Raw genomic sequence first — 6,501 nt, 5'->3', positions numbered from 1 at the left:
TAGTATTGGGGTTAATTTAGGGGGTATTAGGTTAGGGGGCTTAGTAATTCAATAAGTTATTTGTGTTGTGGGGGGTTGGTGGTTTAGGAGTTAATAGGTTAATTAGGTTTATTGCGATGTGGTGGGTTGGCGGTTTAGGGGTTAATAGGTTAAGTTTATTGCGATGTTGGGGGTTGGCGGTTTAGGGGTTAATAGGTTAATTAGGTTTATTGCGATGTTGGGGGTTGGCGGTTTAGGGGTTAATAGGTTAATTAGGTTTATTGTAATTTGGGCGTTTGCCGGTTTATTGGATAGTAAGTTAATTAGGTTTATTGAGATTTGAGGGGTTGGCAGTTAATGGGTTAATATTTTAATTATGATATTTGTGGATTAGGAGTTAATTACTTTATTATTATGCGATGGGGGGTTTGCGGTTTAGGTATTTGTTAATTCTTCGTGCTGGAGGTTAGGTTTTTTTGTTATACTTCGTGCGGGCGGTTACGTGTTTTTATTCTTATTGCTTGTGGGCGGTTACGTGTTTTTTTATTATTTCGTGCGGGCGGTTGCGTGTTTTTTTTTGTTTTAAGGCTTCGGATTTGCTTACCCTGCATCCATGTGGATTCCGAAAATGGCAGGGTGGTGAAAGTAGGATGCGTGCGCAACTGGCGATGGTGACGGACGCATTACAAATGCGATTATAGTATAGATTGTTGTACTGCCTATAACCTCATGGGTGTAGGAAGATGGATTTTCAGGGTTGATTTTAGCCTTTTCAATGCACCAATAATCACAGGCACCTGCATTCCTCCCACTTTCAGGGCTGCATAAGAAGATAAAGACAGCAGCAGACTACATAAAGCACATACTACTTATGGAACATGGCAGACAAAGGGCCACAGGATGCCAATAATAACCCAGCTAGTGTCAGGTGACTGATTCCTGTGTCAGCATATAAGCATGAAAGCTTCACCTTTGTTCTTGACAATCCTGACCCATTAAAAATACATTTATCAAGTAAAAGACCAAACCTTTTCTGTGCTGCTGCTGACTTGTAGCACAACCACTAGCTACTGCTTTAACTGTATGTAAGTTTAAAGGGACATGATACCCAAATGTTGAAGCACATGAAAGTCATGCAGCATAGCTGTAAAAAAAACTGACTAGTAAATATCACCTGAACATCTCTATGTAAAAAAGGAAGACATTTTACCTCACATTTCCTATTCACACCCCATGGTAAAGAGACTTTTTGCAAGGTAGTGTGCACTGCAGGCACAGTAATGTTATTTTACAACTTAGTTTAAGTAAGTTCTACAAAATCTCATGATATCACAGCAAAGGCAAAGCATTACCTCAGCACTGCTGATGCTGATTGGCTCTTGTGGGTTTTTTTTTTTTTTTTTTTGGTTTTTTTTCAACTTTCAGCTTTACAGCAGCTGAACTGTTTACACAACACTTACTCTGGTGAGCTGAAGACATTTTGAGGTAAAATAACTTCCTTTTTAACATAGAGATGATTTAGCATATAAGTATTATGTCTCTTTAAGCTGCTGCTCTGAAGAGGTTCCTCAACTTTTATTATTGTACCTGTAGCTTCCAGATCTGAACAGCAGGTGGCGATAAAATGCCACAATTAACATTAAACACATTAGGGGAATTTCATATTTTATACAAACAACAATAAAGGCTTTTAATTGCCATTGAGCAGACCACATTGGACTTTTTAAGTTATGCAAACAGTTATGCAAACAGATACTATTAATGCCTAGGTTGTCCCACCCAAGGGCCAAGCTGTCACTCTTTAAAACTTTTATGTGTCACCACCATTTTCTTCAAAACTATCGGCTAGATTACGAGTTTTGCGTTATAGGTGAAAAAGCCTCATAACGCTGCTTTTTCACTACCGCTGGTATTATGAGTTTTGCAGGTATAGGTGTACCGCACACTTTTTTGTCCGTCACACAAACTACCGCAGCTTTCCAAAAGTCCTTTTTCAATGGGACTTCCACAGCGCCGGTATTACAAGTTTGCCTGTCCGGCCAAAAAGTGAGCGGTACAGCCTATACCGTCAAGATCCGTACCGTAAACTGAAAGTCAGTAGTTATGACTTTTATGTTACAGAGCTGTACCATAAAACTCATAACAAAAGTGCTAAAAAGTACACTAACACCCATAAACTACCTATTAACCCCTAAACCGAGGCACTCCCGCATCACAAATACTAAAATAAAATTATTAACCCCTAATCTGCTGCTCCAGACATCGCCACCACTATAATAAACATATTAACCCCTAAACCACCATACTCCCGCATCGTAAACACTAGTTAAATATTATTAACCCCTAATTGCCTCCACTATACTAAAGTTATTAACCCCTAAACCTAAGTCTAACCCTAACACCCACTAACTTTAATATAATTAAAATAAATCTAAATAAAAATTAGTACCTAAATAATTCCTATTTCAAACTAAATACTTACCTATAAAATAAAACCTAAGCTAGCTAAAATATAACTAATAGTTACATTGTATCTATCTTAGGTTTTATTTTTATTTCAAGGGTAAGTTTGTATTTATTTTAACTAGGTAGACTAGTTAGTAAATAGTTATTAACTATTTACTAACTACCTAGTTAAAATAAATACAAATTTACCTGTAAAATATAACCTAACCTGCCTTGCACTAACACCTAACCACTACAATTAAATAAATTAAATTAATAAAATACAATTAACTAAATTACAAAAACAAACAAACACTAAATTACACAAAATAAAAAAGAAATGATCAAATATTTAAACTAATTACACCTAATCTAATAGCCCTATCAAAATAAAAAAGCCCCCCCCCAAAAAAAAATAAAAAAAAACCCTAGCCTACACTAAACTGCCAATGGCCTTTTGTGGGGAATTGCCCCAAAGAAATCAGCTCTTTTACCTGTAAAAAAAAAAAATATAAACAACCCCACAACAGGGGTCTGGTTGTGTGGATGGTGGGTTTTACTGTTGGGGGGGTTGTTTTAACGATAAAAGAGCTTATTTCTTTGGGCAATGCCCTGCAAAGGCCCTCTTTTTAAGGGCCATTGGCAGTTTAGTTTAGGGTAGGGTTTTTTTTATTTTGGGGGGCTTTTTTATTTTGATAGGGCTATTAGATTAGGTGTAATTAGTTTAAATATGTGATAATTTCTTTTTTTTCTTTTTTGAAAATAATTTTTTTATTGAAGTTAAAGCATATATCATCTAAACAAGGACTCGCCCTAAGGCCAAAGTTACAACAAAGAGAATAATACATTGTCTATACAAATGCATTATTGAGAAAGCAATATGCACATACAGCAAGGAAAAATACATTTCAAATCTGGTTATGAAGATAGACAATATCTTAGGCGAGATAAAATAGAACTTCTTTTTATATTATCAGCGTATGAACTCCACATTCTAATAAAATTTTACCTCACACCAAAATATCAGCCTGTGGAGGGTTAACATAAGTATCAGCCACTCTTGGGCTGAGATATATAAGGGGGAGGGGGATATTCAGCGGGTAAGCACCGCTATATGCATAGGGAAAGGGGTGGGAGGACGGAGCCATTTATAAGTGTAAGTAGCATAGGGTACCTGGTGTGGACTTAGGAGTGCCCGAACATAGAGACCGTAGGCCTGGCAGCTGGATTACTAAAAAGATGAATTAGATATGCCTTGGAGAGTTAGTCTACTTAGAAGTAGATAGTGGAATATAGTGACATCTTAATACAAGATGGAGTAGCTAAATAGTGGCCAAAGGCCACTCTTCTGATTCATTCAGGGAGACTCTGACGTTACAAATATAAACTATAAAGAAATGCATACATGTCACAATGAGAGCAATTCACATAGGTGTTCAGGACTGACCTAAAGAGTAATGGAACAGGCAATATATGAACTTATCCAAACATTGCATATCAAACTTGTCCACTAGCTAAAATGGAGTATGATACAAAATATACATTTCCATATAACATTTGAGAAGATAGTAAACAGTTATGTCTTGTAAATAGTGATGTCGCGAATCAAAAATTTTCGGTTTGCGAACGGCGGACTCGAACTTCCAGTATTGTTCGCGAACCTGCGAACCGCGCGAACCGCGTGAACCGCCATTGAATTCAATAGGCAGTCGAACTTTAAAACCTACAAGGACTCTTCCTGGCCACAATAGTGATGGAAAAGTTGTTTCAAGGGTACTAACACCTGGACTGTCGCATGCTGGAGGGGGATCCCTGGCAAAACTCCCATGGAAAATTACATAGTTTATGCAGAGTCTGCTTTTAAGCCATAATGGGTCTAAATCAACTAACATTCCCAAAGTGGCTGTCTCAAAACATCCCGGACAGAAGATAGATTGATAGATAGGATAGATAGATATACATAGATTGATAGTTAGATAGAATCGATAGAAGAGAAATAGATTTGTTAGATAACATAATTTATGTAAGAACTTACCTGATAAATTCATTTCTTTCATATTAGCAAGAGTCCATGAGCTAGTGACGTATGGGATATACATTCCTACCAGGAGGGGCAAAGTTTCCCAAACCTCAAAATGCCTATAAATACACCCCTCACCACACCCACAATTCAGTTTAACGAATAGCCAAGAAGTGGGGTGATAAAAAAGTGCGAAAGCATATAAAATAAGGAATTGGAATAATTGTGCTTTATACAAAATCATAACCACCACACAAAAAGGGCGGGCCTCATGGACTCTTGCTAATATGAAAGAAATGAATTTATCAGGTAAGTTCTTACATAAATTATGTTTTCTTTCATGTAATTAGCAAGAGTCCATGAGCTAGTGACGTATGGGATAATGACTACCCAAGATGTGGATCTTTCCACACAAGAGTCACTAGAGAGGGAGGGATAAATAAAGACAGCCAATTCCTGCTGAAAATAATCCACACCCAAAATAAAGTTTAACGAAAAACATAAGCAGAAGATTCAAACTGAAACCGCTGCCTGAAGTACTTTTCTACCAAAAACTGCTTCAGAAGAAGAAAATACATCAAAATGGTAGAATTTAGTAAAAGTATGCAAAGAGGACCAAGTTGCTGCTTTGCAAATCTGATCAACTGAAGCTTCATTCCTAAACGCCCAGGAAGTAGAAACTGACCTAGTAGAATGAGCTGTAATTCTCTGAGGCGGAGTTTTACCCGACTCAACATAGGCAAGATGAATTAAAGATTTCAACCAAGATGCCAAAGAAATGGCAGAAGCTTTCTGGCCTTTTCTAGGACCGGAAAAGATAACAAATAGACTAGAAGTCTTTCGGAAAGATTTAGTAGCTTCAACATAATATTTCAAAGCTCTAACAACATCCAAAGAATGCAACGATTTCTCCTTAGAATTCTTAGGATTAGGACATAATGAAGGAACCACAATTTCTCTACTAATGTTGTTGGAATTCACAACCTTAGGTAAAAATTCAAAAGAAGTTCGCAACACCGCCTTATCCTGATGAAAAATCAGAAAAGGAGACTCACAAGAAAGAGCAGATAATTCAGAAACTCTTCTGGCAGAAGAGATGGCCAAAAGGAACAAAACTTTCCAAGAAAGTAATTTAATGTCCAATGAATGCATAGGTTCAAACGGAGAAGCTTGAAGAGCTCCCAGAACCAAATTCAAACTCCAAGAAATATAAGTCTTCCAGACTCTATAATATATCTCTCGAGATACAGATTTACGAGCCTGTAACATAGTATTAATGACAGAGTCAGAGAAACCTCTTTGACCAAGAATCAAGCGTTCAATCTCCATACCTTTAAATTTAAGGATTTCAGATCCTGATGGAAAAAGGGACCTTGTGACAGAAGGTCTGGTCTTAACGGAAGAGTCCACGGTCGGCAAGAGGCCATCCGGACAAGATCCGCATACCAAAACCTGTGAGGCCATGCCGGAGCTACCAGCAGAACAAACGAGCATTCCTTCAGAATCTTGGAGATTACTCTTGGAAGAAGAACTAGAGGCGGAAAGATATAGGCAGGATGATACTTCCAAGGAAGTGATAATGCATCCACTGCCTCCGCCTGAGGATCCCGGGATCTGGACAGATACCTGGGAAGTTTCTTGTTTAGATGGGACGCCATCAGATCTATTTCTGGAAGTTCCCACATTTGAACAATCTGAAGAAATACCTCTGGGTGAAGAGACCATTCGCCCGGATGCAACGTTTGGCGACTGAGATAATCCGCTTCCCAATTGTCTATACCTGGGATATGAACCGCAGAGATTAGACATGAGCTGGATTCCGCCCAAACCAAAATTCGAGATACTTCTTTCATAGCCAGAGGACTGTGAGTCCCTCCTTGATGATTGATGTATGCCACAGTTGTGACATTGTCTGTCTGAAAACAAATGAACGATTCTCTCTTCAGAAGAGGCCAAAACTGAAGAGCTCTGAAAATTGCACGGAGTTCCAAAATATTGATCGGTAATCTCACCTCCTGAGATTCCCAAACTCCTTGTGCCGTCAGAGATCCCCTTAT

Source organism: Bombina bombina, chromosome 7 (assembly GCF_027579735.1).
Source record: "Bombina bombina isolate aBomBom1 chromosome 7, aBomBom1.pri, whole genome shotgun sequence".
In the NCBI taxonomy this organism is placed as follows: Eukaryota; Metazoa; Chordata; class Amphibia; order Anura; family Bombinatoridae; genus Bombina; species Bombina bombina.
Note: the sequence above shows the minus strand (reverse complement) of the source record.